Source organism: Euprymna scolopes, chromosome 45 (assembly GCF_053919585.1).
Source record: "Euprymna scolopes isolate OS-2025 chromosome 45, ASM5391958v1, whole genome shotgun sequence".
Taxonomy (NCBI): Eukaryota; Metazoa; Mollusca; class Cephalopoda; order Sepiida; family Sepiolidae; genus Euprymna; species Euprymna scolopes.
In genome coordinates, this window is record NC_136526.1 from 53,951,561 (window position 1) to 53,971,560 (window position 20,000).

Below are 20,000 nucleotides of genomic sequence, written 5' to 3' on the forward strand. Positions count from 1 at the left end.
GGTTTCTATTTAACCCATAGTTGGGACTCTAACAGGTACTACCACTCCGGGTCAGAGTGGATCTGGGAGCAATGGTAATTAAAGGGTGGCTCCACACTCCTCAAAGTCCACAAGGTGGGGCCCTCACCACTGGATATAGTTTAAGGTCATATCCAGGACCCCCATTGAGGGACTTTTACTCTCTGCAGGGGGGGGGCAGTCGGCGTATTCTAATGCCCCACCAACAGGGCCCTATAGCGATAGACTTTTTTCTTTTTTTTTACTAAAATCACAACAGCAGTTGTTCTACTCAATGAATTCTCGTAATTTTCTGATATATTACTATTTCCAACAGGACAATTACGTAGGTAATATTGTTTTGCTTAAAACGACATATTTTTTAAAAAATCGATTTGTCAACTCTATTTTAACAAGCACCAATATATGTACCAGTCACGGAACAAAGATGAAACATTAAAAAATCATGCAACTCGATCAAATAGTTTTTTTTTTATGCAAGAAAATCAAATTTTACAACTAAGTGAGTCATAGTGTTTTTGTCGGCCATGATTAAATCCAATGAAATAAAAATGGGGGACAATTTCAAATCGACGTTTCAAGGTGAAAAATAAAACTTATGTTCGAATGCAATTTCATAGTAAAATCGCTAACAATCGTAAATGTTTATTTTCTTGGTTTTAAATAAAACTACTTGATTGATTTACGTGACTTTTGGAATATGACATCTTTGCTCTGTAAAAAAATGCAGAACAGATTAAACTGATTATTACTCGAGATTGAATATCAATTGTTGCTATTTTTTTGCATGTTTTTTTCATGAGATTAATAATAAACTTAGTTCATTCTTTATTTTCTCACGTGTTACTTTCATATATGACTAGCAGGGGGTACCCGGCGTTGCTCGGGTGTTTGGAGGTGTAAAAAAAAAAAATAGTTTTAGTAGGAAGGTAGGATTGAACCCCGAAGCCTTGACGCGAAGGTGGAAAGGAAAGGAGGAAAAAAACCAGTCACCTAACCATCTTGGCCACAAGGGGAGAGGAATTAATAATTAATTGTTAAGCTAAGGTTTATAAAGCGAAATATACAGGTACGAGGAAGTGGTATGATGTCTGACCTAGTTTTGTGCTGCAAACCAGTTTCCCTCGCTTTTCGAAGACGCGGTGAGCTAGTAAAAGTCGGGCAAATTAAATACACACGCGACCCGCATTCTTAAGTCGTAGATATTACGATTTAGACGTGATATAAAAAGTTTTAAGAAGGAGTGAGCCGAGTGAGAAGGCCGACGAAAAAAACCTTTGGCGGACGTACAGAAAAAGCGAACATACATACACATTAATTCATTGATATATATATTTAGCCATGTTATATCATTTTGAAGCGTGTTTTTCGCTCTATCAAATTATTCATTCTCAATCTCTTCCTTTATTTCTTGCAGTCTTTGCAACAGCGTGAACAAAATTTAATTTCGTTCCAGTTACAACTAGGCTGAGAAGCTGCCGGGACAGCTTGTGATATCAATGATGTATTTGGCCCAGGAACCAGTAACGAATGTGTGGTACAATGGTCGTTCAAGAAATTATGCAATAGTGATGAAAGCCTTGAAGATGAAGACGGTTGTGGCTGGCCAACTGCAGTTGATAAAGGACATTAAAGCTGATCCTCGTAAAACCACCCAAGAAGTTGTTGTTAAACTGAAGGTCAACCACTCAACAGGCATTCGCCATTTAAAGCAAATCGGGAAGTAAAAAAAGTTTGATAAATGAGTGCCGCATGAATTGAACGATAATAAAAAAAATCGTTTTAAGATGTTTTCTACACTCCTTCTGCACAACAAAAACCATCCATTTCTCAAGCAGATTTTGACATATGATGAGAAGTGGATCCTCTACGACAGCCGGCAACATTCGGCACAGTGGTTGGATGCTGGAGAAGCTCCACAACACTTTCCAAAGCCGAAATCACACCAAGATATGGTTATGGTGACTATTTGATGGTCTGCGGCCAGTGTCATCCATCACAGCTTCTTGAATCCTAGCAAAACGATTACGGTGGAGAAGTACTGCTGACAAATTGACAAAATGCACCAGAAGCTCAAACGTGTCTGAGATTGGTCCATACGAAGGGACAATTCTCCTCCATGACAACACTTGCCGGCATGTTGCTCAACTAACCCTGCAGAAGCTGAATGAATTGGACTCTGAGACTCTGCCTCATCCACCATATTCACTAAACCTTTCACCCACCAATTATCACTTTTTCAAGCATCCTGACAACTTCCTGCATGAAAATACTTAAAAAGCCTAAATGATGCCAAATCAGCATTCAATGACTTCATCGTTTCCAGAAGTCTGGATTTCTATGCTAGTGGGATAAATAAACTTGTTTCTCGTTGGCAAAATGTGTTGAATGTAATAGTTTTTATTTCAGTTAAGAAAGTTTATTATGAAAGAAATTGAACGTCAAAAAATGACATTATTTTTGCACCAACCTAATATGTATTGTTTTATTATTCAGAATTGACCATTAACTGTCGTTACTATTGTTTTGCATGGTTTTTAATGTGAAATTAATAATGAACTTAAGTGACTCTCTTTGCTTTCTGACCATTAATTGTTACTCATTATTGAGTTTTTGCAGGTTTTTTAATATGAGATTAATGGTATACTTAGTTGTCTCTTTCTATGTATTTTTTTCATTCAAGATCATTAATCATCACTATTGTGTTTTTTTTAATATGAGTGACTACATTCGACCTCGTTTTAAACAAAGATGCATACGACCTGCAATGATATGGCTTTTCACCAGTGTGAGGTCGCATATGTGCACAAGTGTCATTGTCTGATGTGTTATTTTAGACAAAACTTCCTTTTGAACGACGACTACAGAATATGTTTTTTCAAAAGTGTATATTCTTGTATGTAACTTTAGCTCATAAGTCACAAACATCAAAGGGATTCATTTTTCTTTTACTGAATGCTTGTGAACTGCCAAGCTATTTGCCTGCAAAAATGAAGAGTCAAACATGTTACAAGAATAAGCATTGTCTCCTGCAAGTACAGGTACCTATTCAGATCCAGCCTTGTTGTAAAAGAACACCTGCATTCAAGTTGTTTCCTATACACATTCAGGTCTCTCCAGTAGGCATTCAAGTTCTGTCAAGTGTTTTTTTTTAAGTCCTGGTATTTTGTTATCTTTTCTTATTAAGGACATATTCATTTGGAATGATGACACTAATAATGAGTGCAATTCTTTCGGGCTTGTTTCATATTATAATGTCGTTAATGGCATTAAGTGTGAGTTCGTAAATGAACTTTTAAAATCGAATTTGTTGAAAATTTGGATCCACAAACTTCACAAGAATATGGCTTTTCAGCAGTGTGTGTTCTTGCATGGGTGTTCAGATTAGACTTTGATTTGAAGGCGGCGCCACAAGTCTCACAAGAATATGGGCTCTCTCCGGTGTGTATTCGCATATGCGTCTTTAGATTTGCCTTCGTTGTAAACCCCGAACCACACTCTTTACACGGATAAGGTCTCTTTCCCTTGTGGCTCCGTACGTGGGCTTTTAGATTATACTCAGTTAAGAATTTTGATGCACATAGTTCGCACGAATACAGTCGCTTTCGTACATATATTCGTGCATGAGTTATAACATTAGATTTGGATTTCAAGGCAGCTACGTCTAATTCAGACTGACAAGACTTCTCAATATGCTGCGTCTCCGTGTGTTTTATTAAAGCCGCTTTGCTTGTAAACACTGCTGCGCATGTTCCACAAGAATAAGGTTTCTCCCCGGTGTGTCTTCGTATGTGGTGTTTTAGACTGAATTTCCGTGTAAATGTTGCGTCACACAAATCACAAGAATAAGGTTTCTCTCCAGTGTGTATCCTCATGTGGACTCTTAGCGTACAGCGTAATTTAAAAGACGAACCACAGACTTCACAGTGATGGGTTCTGTCGTTGGCATGTGTTTGCCGGTGTTCTTCTAATTGAGATTCTTCTGAAAACGATGCATCACACACATCGCAACGATGCTGTGTCTCGCCAGTGCTTGTTTGTGTATCCATTCTTAAAACCAAAACTTTCTATAAAAAAAAGAAAAAAAAAGTAAAATAAAAATTGATGCAACAGACTTCAGCAAAACAATGCGTCTCCTGGTGTAACTTTTAAAAGTATCAACTTATTCACAAGGATAAGTTTTTTTTTAAGTAAATCAGAAAATAAAACCAAAGATTGCATATTTTTTAGAACCAGTATTTGAAAGAATTATGGAAGTTCATTAGGTGCAAGTTATGAAAATCAAAATCAAACACTTTCTTCCTGTCACAAATATGTTCTGTTTCCTGCCAGAGTTTGTTTGTGTGTCTATTTTTTAACCCAAAACTTTCAAAAAACGATATATCAGACAATGTTTTTCCAAGTGTGACTTTTTTAAAAGTAGCAACTTATATGCAAGGATAAGTTTTCTTTTCCACCTGTATTAGCATCAATATAGCCCACTCATTTCAGTTGATCGTTCTATTCAGTAGATGCACATGTGAGATTTTCGTTGTTGTACTTCTAAATGAGACGAGCCATACACAAAGGAAAAATGCTGGTTCTCAGCTATGTTTATGTGTCCATTTTTCAGCCAAAATCACAAAATATTTCTCATGACTTTTAAAAAGTACAGTTTTTTCAAGTATAAACTAATTCAGTCTTTTACATTTTTTTGTAAATTTGTGTTGTTATCATACCACAAAATATTTGCCAAACAACTCCTGAATAACAACAAAAATTTTTAATTCCACACATTTACAAAACAAGCAAATCTCGATCTGGTGTTTATTTATGTGTGCATTTTTAAAGCCCAAACTGCCTTAAAACAACATGTCAGACTCCAGCAAAAACAATGTTTCTCCTCGTATGACTTCTGAAAGTATCAACTTATTTATAAAGACAAATTTCCTTTTCTGCCTGTATTAGCATTGTTATTGTTATTTGTACATGAGAATTAATGTAATCCATTTGTTTCAGTAGAAATTTCTATTCCATGAATATTTGCATCTTTCTCTGGCATTTTCTGTGAATAAACAAGACAGGATATGTATTTCTAAATTAGACAGGATAAAATGTAAATCACTTTAGTAAAAAAAAAAAAAATGAATCAGATAAAATAGTCTTTAGAAGAGAATAAATTTAAATCAGATTAAATAGTTTTTAGAACAAAGATTTGAAAAATAATATGTATTTATAAATTAGATAATAAAATAAATGAAATAATTTTTAGAATAAGTATTTGGAAATTAATATGTATTTATAAATTAGATATAAAAAATAAATTAAATGAAATAATGTTTAGAATGAGTATTTGAAAGATTATATGTATTTATAAATTAGATATAAAAATGTAAATCACTGTCTTCTGTTTGGGACATGTTTAGACGAGATGTGAAATATAATATAAACTTCTGCATGTCAGTAAAGTCAGGGAAGCAGGTACCAAGGAGGGAATTCCAATGTGTAATAGTCAGAGGAAAAATGCTATGAAAGCAAATGGCTTTTCGCATTCTTGGACCTCTACAGTGAAGGGGTGCGATTTTGTTTGTAAACAGGTTTGTATATCAAGGAAGTACAACTTTGAGGAGTTCATCAGAGCACATTTCATTAAAAAAACATGGATACAATATTGTAACAGTTGGGACAGGGGTTGGATCTTAATTAGTAGTGTAGGATCTATGAGGAAAAGGCATGTTGTCAGCATGTGTTGGCTTGTATTCTTCTATTTGGGACCATGTTCAGATGAGATGAGCGAGATGGCTTACATTACAATTGAACTTCTGCATGTCAGTATAGTCAGGGAAACAGGTAACTGGGAGGGAATTCCAAAGTCTAGTAGTATAGGAAAAGCTATTAAAGTAAAAGGCTTTCTGGCATCTATTGAGGGAGTGGGATTTTGTTGCTAAGATCAAGGGTATACAATTGTGACAAGTTCATCAGAGCACATTCCATTAAAATACTTGTAAAACAGACACACAGATACAATATTGAAACGATGGAACAGGGATTGGATCTTAGTTGATAGTGTGGCACCTATTAGGTTGGAAATTCTTTATTCATCCTGAGGAAGAGACATATTGGCAGCATGTGTTGGTGTGTATTCTTTTAAATGAGAAGCTTCTAAAAAACAATGAGTAACACAGATCGCAAAGATGCTGTTTCTTGCAACTGTTTATTTGCGTGTCTATTTTTTAAGCCAAATCTTTCTAAAAAGGATATGATACATTTCAGCAAAACAACGTTTCTTTACTGGTGTGGCTTTTAAAAGTACAGTTTTTAATGAGCAACAACCTAATTAAACAATCACTTTTATTTTTATGCCTCTTTTAGTATTATTTATACATGAAAACCTATGAAAAATATTGTTTTCATGTCCATTTTTAAGCCAATACTTTTTAATAACATGTACACATATGGCTCCATTCAGTCAGGCATGGGGGAACCATAGATCGTAGGTCAGATGAGTGACCAAACCCTCACCAATGTCTCCTCCCCCTTAGTTATCTTCCCTTCCTAGATAAGACTTCTTCAATCTTGACAGACTATGGATACCCACTGCACATGAAATTTTTTGTGACAAGAGTTGTGCAATCTCCAACCACACCGTCGAGAAAATACATCAACTCGACGATGAGAGTTCAAACGTGCACAGTATTCAAATTTGGGAAAGAGGATGGAACAACTTTCTCTTCTGCCTCTCTCTCACACTCTTTATCTTCTCTCTCTCTCTCACCCTGTTTCTCTTCTCTCTATATTAGCACTTATCAAGGCCAATAGGCAACTCGAGCATCAACTCGATGATGAGAGTTCAAACGTGCACAGTATTCAAATTTGGGAAAGAGGATGGAACAACTTTCTCTTCTGCCTCTCTCTCACACTCTTTATCTTCTCTCTCTCTCTCACCCTGAAAGATTCCTCTCCCCTAAGAATAAAACATATGTTCAATATCTGCTTTTGTTTTTTCATTGTTTATACGGTCCCGGGCAACGCCGGGTAGCACTGTTTTAATTCCAGTTGGAAATATGTATAAGTCTGAATGAAAGAAACATGCCCATGTATGGAGTACTGTTGTCACATTTGGGCTGGTGTATCTGCTACAGGGTTCAAAAGAGAGTTGCCAACTTAATAGGTCCTGAACTGTCATCTACGCTTCAGCCTCTGTCCCATCAACGAAATGCTGCATCCCTCTGCCGGTTCTACAAGTATTTTAATGGTGAATGCGCTGACGAACTACAAGCACTTGTACCCCCTTGACATAATTACCTCTGACAAGCAGCTAAATCCCACCCCTACACAGAAGAGATCCCTAGATATAAGAAAGCCTTCTACTCCAATAGTTTCTTCCCCAGAACTGCTATACTTTGGAACTCCCTTCTGGGATTCTGCTTTCCAAAATGTACTGACATGCAGAAGTTCAAGTGTAATGTGAACAGACATCTGCTACTCATCTCCCTTCATAATACCCCTGCAACTTATGTACTCGATAGTAGCCCCCTACTTCAAAGTAGCACTGTGCCTTGTTTGGGGTGAAAATTGAATAATAATAAAAAATAAGCAGAGCACATACAGCACCTAGTATTCCCAAATGGTCACCCATCTGGTACTTGCCAGGCTCATCGTTTCTTAACTTTGGTGACTTGGTGAGAACTGTTGTCAGTGATATATATATATGTATGAGAAATGAAAATATTTGCAAAAGTGCACATTTTCGCAAAACTTGAAAATGTATGCTTTTGCGATTTTCTTTTCTTTATACCAATTGTTTAAAATCAGAAGATCTGTGCTTAAGAGATAACAGCAGAGCATAAATGAGACAGAAAATGTTCTCTCAGAAAAAAGAAATCCTTCTCAAATGAGACGGATTCATTGGAAAGCAAAGAAGGTAAATAAAGCAAAAATATGTTACCTCTACTACGCCAGTAAGCCACCAATTTTGAAAAACTTTTAGTTACCTGATTTGATCTATGTTTGCTTATATATATCTAGCCATATGTCTATGATCCTATCATTTATAACGTACTAGCATGGTGATCCGGCCTTGTCCAGAGGTATATAATGTATGATATTTTATTTTAAAATCTATTTACTTATTAACGTCTTTCTATATCGTTCTCATTATTTCCTCTCCTCTCGCCATTTTCCCCCTGTTTTTTCTTTTTTTGCTTTTCGCCAGTCAAGAACAAAAAATTACTGCTTGGATTCTCATTCGACGAATCATAGAACATACTAAACCTTGAATTATTTGTTTGCTGAAAACATTTAAAGATCATCAAAAGTCTGCGAAAATGGAGTTCCTGTATCATCACTGATATTATTCCAAGGTGAGTTGCTTTTATTATTTCTGAATTTTACCTATTACATCATTATGCATTTATCTATTATTATCTATTTTTTTGATGAGTCCACATCATATCTAATATCATATATTAGTTGGTTCCAATGTATGAAAAACACCTATGAAGTGCACACTTCAGCAAAACAATGATTCTCTTGGTGTGGCTTTTAAAAGTGCAGTTCTTTATAAGCGTGTTTACACAGATTTTTCCATATTTAAAAAAAGGAAGTAAAATGTCTAAAAAGGAAATGCGATATTAGCTGCAGAGGAATTGTGATAAAAAGAAAAGTAAATTTTTCTTTTTTAATGTTACAGCTTAGCAGTCAGGCCCCACAGGAAGTGTCAATAATTTTCCGTAATATTTTTTAAACTGCACTTCTGTCTTTTTAGTTTTATTCCCTTGTGTTAACAAATATCTACAAAACCTTTTTTTAATTGAGTTGAATTTTGTAAACTTCCTGACTGTCACTAGTCTCGTTTATTCGTGTTCTCTGTGAGACGTGTTACATCCAAGGGAGGTAACTCTTGTTTACACAGAATGTCTAGTAACAGTGATTTTTTTTTACTTGTTTTAATTACATTCATGGTTCTGTTCTGAGAGAAATAACTATTTTATTAAGAGATTTTTTTTATTTATACAAGAATTTGGGATGCTAATTGTAAGAATAAAGATGTGACTTTTTTTTTTTTTTTTTCAAGCATAAATTTTTTAAAACTAATCTATTTAATACTAACCATACCCAGGTACGTGTTGCTGTGACTCAGTTTGTTTAAATGGGCCCCTGCCCTCCCCCCAAAAAGAAGACAAAATTCAAGTTTTTTATGAGAAGGAATTAGTGTGGCAAACTTTTATTTTTTCATTATAAAAAATATCCTGAGAGAGCTTGAGAGAAATGAGAAGTATATTATTATTTAATAATAAAAATCTTAATGTGAATCCCACGTGACCTAACGCACCGTTCCGAGATTTAAAAAACTACCGTAAAAATAACAAACGGACTTCTACTTTCTGATCATCTGTCCCAACAACATACTGAAGATGAGACTTTGTCTCGAAATATATCTATGAATTTCAACATGAATTTTCAAACAAAAATAAATGTCTGTTTATTTTGTAATAATGCGTTGTTTTTGATTTCAAACTTATATAATACATATTTTATATATATATATATATATATATATATATATATATATATATATATAAGTGAACGTGTCTGTGTGTCTGTAATCATTTCCCTATGTAATAAGTCTGTCAATTTTAAGTCTACAGACACGAAATTTGATATATAAGGTACTGAGATTTGTGAAAATCTTTGTGATTGGTTTTCGGCCAGAAATTTGGCTGTTAAGGGGTCAAGGTTCAACGATTTGACCTTTGAGAACTCTACCAAATTCCTCCGACAATTTTGGGTCTAAACAATTGAAATTTTAGATATAGGTTACTTGGACATGGATCTAACTTAATAACTTGATTTGTCTGTGATCTCTACCAAATTACTCAGACAATTTCTGGTCTAAACATTTGAAATTTTACATAAAGGGTATTCAGAGATAGAGCAAGCTTTTTAATCGATTTGGGTCGAAAATTTGAGCTACCAATATATAAATCTATGTATGTATGTTTGCATGTCTGCCTAAAACCTTTGACAGAGGCAACGGATTTTCACAAGATCGATATCGTTTTGAAGCTCGACCCTTCAGATGACGAATACCGAAAAATTGGCTAAAAAGATTAATTTCTTCACCTCCTACTGGGCACTTTTCTACAGGGGGGTGGCGCTTTTTTCATCGATATTTTCGAAAGTCATCCCCTCTTTTCGAATGTCTAGCCTTAATTTAAACCTACCTCACTTCCGGTTTGGCGGTGGTCATAAAAGCAAAGACATCACGTTTTTTCCCATTCTTTTCATCCGTCACGGTATGGGTTCGAGCCTGCCTTCCTACTACCACTTTTTTTTTTTTGCTCAATACACACCTCCAAACACCTGGGCAACACCGGGCAATCATGCTAGTATATATATATATATATATACATATACACACATATATATATATATATACTGGCAAAACCAAAAACTACAAGAAGGAATACCTTCATATTTGTATTTTTTTGGATATTACAATTGTTTTGACATAAAAAACTCAAATATGAAGTTATTCCTTCTTGTTGTCTTTGGTTTTTGCCACTAATATATATATGTTTATATATATATATGTTTATATATATATATATATATATATATATATATGCTCTATTACTGAAATGTTAATCATGTTGCTTAATATTTGAGTCAAGTCACATGGCTTAAATTCTTATTAATATATGTACACTACCATTGGTTAATTGATTTTAAATATATTAAACCTTTGGAATAACCGTTTCTAGTATATATATATATATATATATATATATATATATATATATAGAGAGAGAGAGAGAGAGGGGAGAGGGAGAGAGAAAGACTCTGTAAGATGTAGTGAATTGGCGCATTACAGTAAATGTAAATAGCGAATGCATGTTTCTGTGTCTGTTCGCTAATACAGAATGTTTAGTTACAGTAAATTGTTTTATTTGTTTCAATTAAATTTATGGTTCCTATTTAGAATTCAATCTCTGGTCCCCCCTCGCAAATCTTTCACGAAAAACACCCGTCTAGCTGAATCCACTGTGAAAAATTTCCCCCACTCTATATCTGTGCCTAAATCAAAACGCGGATTCCATGAACAAAGCTTCTTTCTTAGAACTGCACGCCTGTGGAACTCTGTTCCGTCTGCCTGCTTCCCACCAGACTACAACTTGGATGTCTTCAAGTCCAATGTTAACAAAATCCTAATGAACTGCCCCCTTAAGTAAACACTTCATCAAATCTCCTCACTAACGTAATGTACTTGCAATAACTCTTATCCCTGAATGGCTTCCGGGCCTTGATAAGTGGTGATCACTGTGTAAAAAAAAAAACATTAAAAAATAGGTAAAATATCTATATAATGTACAAAATCGTCACTTTGCATGAAAATGTCTTATTAAAAAAAAATCACATAAATTTTTTTTTGCTTATTCGGAAGTTTTACTGATTGTTTTAAGAGAAGTAACCACTTTATTAAGAGATTTTTTTTTTCGTACAAGAATTTGGGGTGCTAATTATAAGAAAAACGATTTTACTATTTTTTTTTGTTTCACGCAAAAAATGCTTCTTTAACTAAAGTAGTTAAAAAAAACAGTTTTTGCTTGAAACAAAAAAAAAAAGAGTCAAATCTTTTTTCTTACAATTAGCGTCCCAAATTAGCATTAAATAAAGATTTTCTCTGGTCTCAAATTAGAGTCGGTGTTAAAATCACATAAATATTTTTTTTGGTTATTCGGAAGTTTTACTGATTGTTTTAAGAGAAGTAACTACTTTATTAACAGATATTTTTTTTTGTACAAGAATTTGGGGTGCTAATTGTAAGAAAAAAGAGTTGACTATTTTTTTTTTGTTTCAAGCAAAAAATATTTCTTTGACTAAAGTAGTTAAAAAACATTTTTTGCTTGAAACCAAAAAAATAGATCTTTTTTCTTACAATTAGCGTCCAAAATTAACATTAAATAAAGTATTTAATGTAACCAAAATAAAAAAGTAAAAAAAAAATCATTACAACTAACGTATTAGTATTGTGATCTGTCAGAAAGTGAAGGAATTGTAAAAAAAAAAAAATATATTGAAGCTCTTTTTTTCTTTTTTTTGGTAATATTAAATATTTTTGGTTTTAATGTTATAAAACTATGCTACATTAAATAAAATACAGTGTGACCCGAATATAAGAAAAAGATATAAGAGAGATTTTCTCTGGTCTCAAATTAGAGTCTGTGTTAATGTACAGAGTAACTCGGATATAAGAAATCTCTGGATATAAATACAACCCAGATATAAGAGAGTTGTCTGTACATATAATAAGTCTCTTATATCAGGGTTACACTGTATATTATTTTTATTATTGGAATCCGCTTTGAAATGCGTAATTTGTATTTTTTATTCGTTTATTTCTTGCAGACAATTATCCTCATCTCCATAGTTGTTGTTTTATGATGTTTCGGCCAACTATCCCTTCATCAGGTGGTTAACCGCACCGGAATAGGAATGTTGAATCTCCTAACTGTATCTTCAGCAACTGAACTGAGGATAGCGGTTTCAATCCTACCCAAAGCCGGCCAGAAGCTTACTTGGCCAAAACGTGATGAGACGACAACAACTATGGATGGCAGTAATTGCTGAGGATGCAGTTATGAGATTTGGAGTTCCTATCCCGTTGCGGTTAACACCTGACGAAGGCCAGAGGTGTAGTTGGCCGTAACATTGTGAAACAGCAACTAAAAAGATGAGGATAATAGTCCGCAATAAAATAAATTAAATGAAAAAGCTAATATTTTGAGAAAGGGAGAGAGGTAGTTTGAGAGAGTAGTGGAGAGAGAGAGATAGAAAGAGAGAGAAAATGCTCTCATATTTTAGAGCCCCAATCCACTTAATCTTTAGATAAAATCCATAGATATTTAAATATTATATTAAAATTAGGAGAGTTTCTATTTCGTCACGGTTAAGCACCTGACGAAGGCCAGAGGAATAGTTGGTCAAAATGTCGCAAATTAACAACTAAAAGATTAGGATAATAGTCCGCAATAAATACATGGATAAATAATTAAAGTAGTTGAAAAAATTACTTGAAAATAAAAACTAGTCGCATCTTTTTTTTTTGTTACAATTCTTCAAATGTTTTAGCATCCCAAATTATTGTATGCAAAAGTGAATCGCTTAGTTAAACTTAAAAACAAAAAGAAAAAAAGAATGTAACAGATGGTTTCAATAATTCTTAATAAAAAAAAAAGAAAAATCTTTTCAATGATTATTAAATAAAAAAGAATGATTGGGAAAATTTAATAAAAGAAAAAAAGAGAGTACATGCACAGGGGAGATATACGCGGGAGAGAAAAAAAGCGTCGGAACTGATTTACCTTGTCATTGCTTCTGATAACAGCCACACCGGGAGTTAGAAAGTATGTTAGTTAACTATAAAGAAACAAAAACAAAAAAAAAAAAACATAAGGGACTATTCTGAGTCCGTTCCAGTAAGAGACATGCGAAAAACAAGGAAAGACTTGATCATAACCAGGAAACATGGAGAGGACGTTTTACAACTATTCTGCACTTGAGTTTGCTTTACAATAGACAGCCATACCAAAAAGTGGTCAACTAAATAAATATATAACAAATAAATATTATCAAAGGCAAGATAATTTACTCTTTTACCTACCTGGATAACTTTTAGTGTTTTGACTTACATTAAAACGTTTGTTAGGTTCAAAAAGCAAGTAATGTTGTAGCAGAACATGCAAAGGAAATGAGCAATGCTTGCTATGTTAGATAATAGTGCCGGGCAATGCCAGATAAAAAGCATTTATTCAGATATCTGTTTATCTATCTGTCTATTTGTCTATCTAATTATCTATCTAGCAGAGTAAACAACAGAGATTGAATCGTGGGAAGCAATAGTTTGAGTGAGCATGCAGGTGCAGAAAGTGTCAGAGGTTCATTTTGTGACATGTATCAAACTGGTTGACTGATCATGTTGCACTGGAAGTATGCGGGCAGGGATCGGATGTGACGTGCAAGATGGGTTAAGAGGGCCTCCCCATGAGGAAGGTGACGGTCTTAAATAAAGAAACCACAAGCCAAGATTCTGCTGTGATGGGATGTGTGGGAGTGAATAAACCACACAATAAAACACTCATTCATCTTGCGTTCCTGTCTTAAAGCGTTTCCTTTAAACAGGTCCTGCTCCACCCAAGATGATTGCCGAATCTCCCAAAAGCAGCCAGCAGCAGACACGTATGTCATCGTATTTAAAAACATTTGTTTACAAACGAGTCACCACTTATCAAGGCTCAGAGGCCACTCGAGGATAAAGGTTAATAAGTGTACAGTGGTCAATGGGACAATGTTGTAATAATTGTTAGTAATAGAAATTTTGTAAATTGGATTACTTAAGGGGAACGGCTCATCAAGAACTTGTTTACGTTGGACCTGAAGATGACCATATTATAGTCAGAATTAAAACAGAATAACTCGATGCTATTCAATAATATTTGTCTAAATGAGAAGATGCTGCCTAATTATACACAATATATATATATGTGTTTGTGTGTGTGTGTGTGTGTGACAACAAGCCTTGTAATGAAAAAACAACATTTCACGGGCAAGTGGCCTGTTGGAAAGGACCAATGTAGTTTACAAATTCAGCTGCCCAATAGGAGAGTGTATCTCCAATACTAGTAGCTACATTGGTTCAACAACTAACACATTGTCGTGAAGATTGACTCTCCACCTCTCTGACTCTAGCTCCATATCACAACATCTGAAGGGACATGGCTGCCACCATTCGGAATTTCGAAGAATTATGGTAGAAAATACAAGAGTATTGCAGAGTGAGAGAAATGTAAATAGGCTAAGAATACTAGAAGCATTGTACATTAAAACAAAGAAGCCTCAAATAATAATATTAATTATGAGTGCAGCCGAAACGTTTGGAAATGTTTGGGATAAATTTTGAATGTATATGTGTGTGTATATGCATATAAATATATTTAATATATATATATAAAAAAAAGTCCGCCCACCTATCTTGTAACAAGCTACCACATGACTATGAAAAAATGTATATATGTAATTTAAAAAAAAACAATTTCTACATTTACTTCTATAATATGCCTTAGGATGATAGAAGCACTTCTGTCGAAAGCACTCGCGATTATGGATCCAACTTATACAATTTCGAGAAGAACACAAAAAGGACTATTCGGAGATTGGAGAAGATAAAAAGGAAAATTGTAAAACAGAATAACTCCGTGCTATTCAATAATATTTGTCTAAATATATATATATATATATATATATATATATATATACATATTCACACACACACACACACCATTAAAAATCCACCCAATATATGTCACGGTAACATATATTGGGTGAGTTTTAGCACTATTTTTTAATGTTTTTTTAATTTTTTTTTTTCACGGTGGTCACCAATTATCAAGGCCTGGAAGCCATTCAGGGATAAGGATTATTGCAAGTACAGTATGTTAGTGTGGAGATTTAATGAAGTGTTTACTTAAGGGGGCGGTTCATCAGGAATTTGTTTACGTTGGACTTAAAGACATCCAGGTTGTAGTCAGGTGGGAAGCAGGCAGACGGAACAGAGTTCCAAAGGCGTTCAGTTCTAAGAAAGAAGCTTTGTTCATGGAATCTACGTTTTCATTTAGGCACAGATAAAGAGTGGGGAAAATTTTTGACAGTGGAATCAGCTAGACAAGTGTTTTTCGTAAAATATTGGCGAGGGGGGACCAGAGATTGGAGTTCAGACGAGCACCTGCCATGGAAATAATGATAAAACAAAGACAGGCTCGCAATGTCTCTTCTGTGGGAGAGAGGTTGCAGGGAAGAGAAAAGGGCATCCCCCACTAAGCCACGAAGTCTATTTTGTACTCTGTCAAGGCAGAATAGGCTGTTTTTAGCAGCTCCTGCCCAGATATGGCAGCAGTATTCCATCCTTGGACGTACTTGGCTTTTATATAGAGGGAAAATTGCATCAGTAGTGAGATATCTTCTGGAGCGGTAGAAGGATCCCACCATTTTTCCAGCGACCTTGGCAACAGACTTGATGTACGATGTGGATTATAATCAAGCTTATTAGTATTACAGTTATATTTCTTTAAATTTGAATTGAAGGAATAAATTATAAGATGGTCAACACCATGAATTTTGGAATATAGTTTTTTGTCATTTATTCTCTCTCTCTCTCTCTCTATATATATATATATATATATACACAGACACACACACAAAAAATACCGTTAAAACCCACTCAATATATGTCAGGGTAACATATATTGGGTGAGTTTTAGCAGTATTTTTTTATGTGGATTATAATCAAGCTTATTAGTATTACAGTTATATTTCTTTAAATCTGAATTAAAGGAATAAATTATAAGATGGTCAACACTATGAATTTTGGAATATAGTTTTTTGATACACACACACACAAAATACTGTTAAAACCCACTCAATATATGTCACGGTAACATATATTGGGTGAGTTTTAGCAGTATTTTTTATGTAGATTATAACCCCCCCCCCCAAAAAAGCTATTAAAATCTTTGCCATATTTTGAGAAAAAAAGCAAAATAAATATTTTACAAGCTCGTAAAAATAAAAAATAAAATAAAATCAACAATCCATACTTACTTTTCCTTTAATCTTCCTTCATGTGACAATTATTTAATTTTTAAATTAAAAATAACATCTAGGTTTAAAACTTTCTTATAAAAAACACGGTTTTTCATAAAAACCTTTATCCCGAATTATCTCCCTTGGTTTCTTCTCTTCCGATTTTGCATAGGTACCTCATTCGACCTTGACTTTGCTCCTGCATTCGAAATACTTTCTGTGCATTTAGTAATATAGACAATACCAAAGAACAGCTAGACTTTGGAATTCCCTTCCGGGTCCCTGCTTCCCCGACTGCACTGACATGCAGAAGTTCAAGTGCAACGTGAACCGACATATTGCTGCCCAACTTCCTACACAGTACCCTGATGCTTATGTCCCCGATAGTAGACCCCTACAACAAAGTGGCAATGGCACTGTGCACTGTGCCTTGCTTGGGGTGAAAATGTAAAAAAAAAAAAAAAAAAAAAAAAAAAAATACTAAAAATAATGTAATATCTATGTTACTATGTCAAAAATATTACAGGGTGCAGAAAAGGCAAGATAAATTACTCCCCTACTTACCTGGTCATGTTTTTTTTTGTGGCTTAACTTATTTTAAAGCGTTTATTTACTTTGAAGCACAAGTAACCTCGAGTGAGTGCTAGCTAAACCCTTCCAACTCTGCCGATGTACGGCCCTAGCAACATAGAAAAAAAGACGACACGAAACGAGTCGTAGTGTTTTCATCGACCATGATGTATAAACAATGGGAAGACAACTCAATTCAGACTATCGAGACCAAAATCAACCTTATACTGAGTAGTATTAAAATTACTAACTCCCGTAAATTTTTATTTTTCTTATTAAAAAAAAACAACAAAAAAACAAACAAACAAACAAAAAAGACTACTTGATCCATTTACGTGATTTTTAGAATATAACACATTCGTTCCTTGACGAATACGTACATCATAAATATTTTTCTGTAGTTTTTGGAGGGAAGGGGATAAATTTTTACTTTATTTCCACCTTAACAATCACCTTTAAAATGACGACTTTATAAGTTTTCGAGTATGCTGAAAACGAATATCCCATTCAAATTTGTTGCAGACAAGTAGTTTTCTGAGTATTAAGAAAATTTTCCCAATGTAGGTACTAGTGCCCTTATTGATCCATGCTGAAATAATAAGATTATTTAGAAAGCCAGTCTTAACATGGGGAGGGTGTTTTGTACCTATTCTGTACTTTAACCTTACAATTTAATAAAAACATATATGAAACTAATTTACTTTGAAAATACTATTTAAAAATAGCGCGGATCAATAAGTGCATTAGAACCCCAATGTACAATTTAATAAATATCAGTGGCGTTGGCGTTCACCATTCTTAACAAGGGGACGAGGAAGCGTGCGCATTAGTAATTTTCAGTTAGGAAAAAACATGGCCACCGGTAAAACAATGGATTGCACTGAATAATAAAGGTCTTAATATCCAGAAAATTACTTGTCTGTCCCAAATTTAAATGTGATATTCGTTTTCAGCATACCCGAAAACCTCTTACAGTCGTCATTTGGACGGAGAATGTTGAGGTGGAAAGAAAGTAAATAAATTATATATATATATATATATATATATATATATATATATATATATATATATATATATATATATATATATATATAAGTGTAAATTCTAAATAATCATCAGTTTTTTGTTTTCTTTTTAATTAAAATAATGAAAAATTAAAATCTTATCGCCATGAGAGAGTTTACTGACAGCAAAATATTTTATAAAAAATAAATCGTATAAAAAGCAAAAAACAAAATCAATAATTCATACTCACTTTTCTTCCAATGTTCTTTCGTGCGACAGTTATATACAGTTAAATAATTAATTAAATGATGACGATAATATTTTTAAATATAAAATTAACACCTGGGTTAAAAACTTTGTTATAAGAAAAAAAACAAACAAAAAAAACGTTTTCGAATTTCAAAACAAAAAACAAAACAAAAAAAACGAACGACAAACACTTTATCACAAATTATCTCCCTTGATAATGTCCACTCTTCTAGTTTCAGAGACAAAAATATCTACTCCGCATTTGACCTTGTTGGCATTATTAGTTTATTACTAGCAGGAAAATCTTCTGTTGCCCGGGATTAAATGATAACCAACGAATTTTTCACACGGCGATTTTTATTTTCATCGAAATCGGTGAAATCGCCCATTTTTCAATCAAATTGATTGCTGTCATGCCCAGTGGTACATGGATGTGTATTAATAAATAAAAAGGCGCTTCTACACTATTAGGACGAAATTTTGTAGTCGATAAATGGAGTTTTCAGATAAAAAAACCCACAAAAACAATGGTTTCAACTGATTTCGTTGTCAACTCTAATAATTTACAATGGTATCTTCCAAATTATGCAGTCAAAATTACCTGAATTATTAAAAAAACAAAAACAAACAAAAAAAAAAACAACTTTAATCGTGTTAGCAGGTGAAAAATTGCGACCATCTTGTTTAAATCGAAGCGGAAAATTACCTCCCTTTTGAACACTCCTGTGTCTTACAATTGTTTTCATCAAATTCTATTTTTTTATTTTCTTTAATAAATAATTTTCTACCTTATCGATTTTTGTAATGTTTGGATATAAATCACCTTAAAAATATGAGGAATTCGTTTTCATGTGAAATTCAGTTTTATGATTTCCGAAATTTTGCCCTAATAGTTTAGAAGCGCTAATAATGATAAATCCGAATACATGTATTAATTACAATTGAGTAGATGTCATCACGTACATTTTATTGATAAGTGCGCATGCGTGTTTGTACATATAAAAACCTGTACTTGTACAGTTTAATCAAGACATTAAAAAAATGAAAATATCGAAAAAAGTTTAAATTGTATGAATCCGTTATAGAATGAAGTTCTCCGAAAAAAAATTTCACTTAATTTCATCAAGTAGTTTTTATTTTACAGCGAAAAAACAATTTGTTATGATACCAAGCAAAAGGTTCGATTATTAGGAAGAAAAGCTAGTAATAAAGATGGGGAGGGAGTGTCGGCGCTTTACATTGAGTTATCTCCCCGTGGCGTTTCTAAACTCCAAACAAAAATTTAAAAAATTCCAAGATGTCTGCCTTCAACGTGCTGCCATAAAAACGTGTTTTACCACTGTAAAAAAAAAAAAAAAAAATACTCAATCAAATTAAGTGAAATTTTTTTCCGGAGATCTTCAGTTCAAAACGGACATGTACAATATAACCTTTTTTTCGGTATTTTCATTTTTTAATGTCTTGATTAAACTGTACAAGTACCTAAAAAACAGATTGACGTTCTAAGAATCCGGAACAAAAGAGTAGGCAATTTCATT

General features: G+C 33.7%; 1 long non-coding RNA gene across 2 annotated transcripts; it reads right to left on the reverse strand.

The window, feature by feature from the left end:
* Window positions 1-306: 306 nt before the first annotated feature.
* On the reverse strand, window positions 307-19,180 carry LOC145269664 (uncharacterized). Of its 2 annotated transcripts, XR_013865165.1 has the most exons (3): window positions 18,464-19,180; window positions 13,365-13,419; window positions 307-5,062 (listed from the first exon to the last, which is right to left on the reverse strand). It is a non-coding gene; the product is annotated as an uncharacterized LOC145269664 (long non-coding RNA). The 2 variants fall into 2 exon arrangements; XR_013865166.1 differs by lacking the exon at window positions 13,365-13,419.
* Window positions 19,181-20,000: the final 820 nt, after the last annotated feature.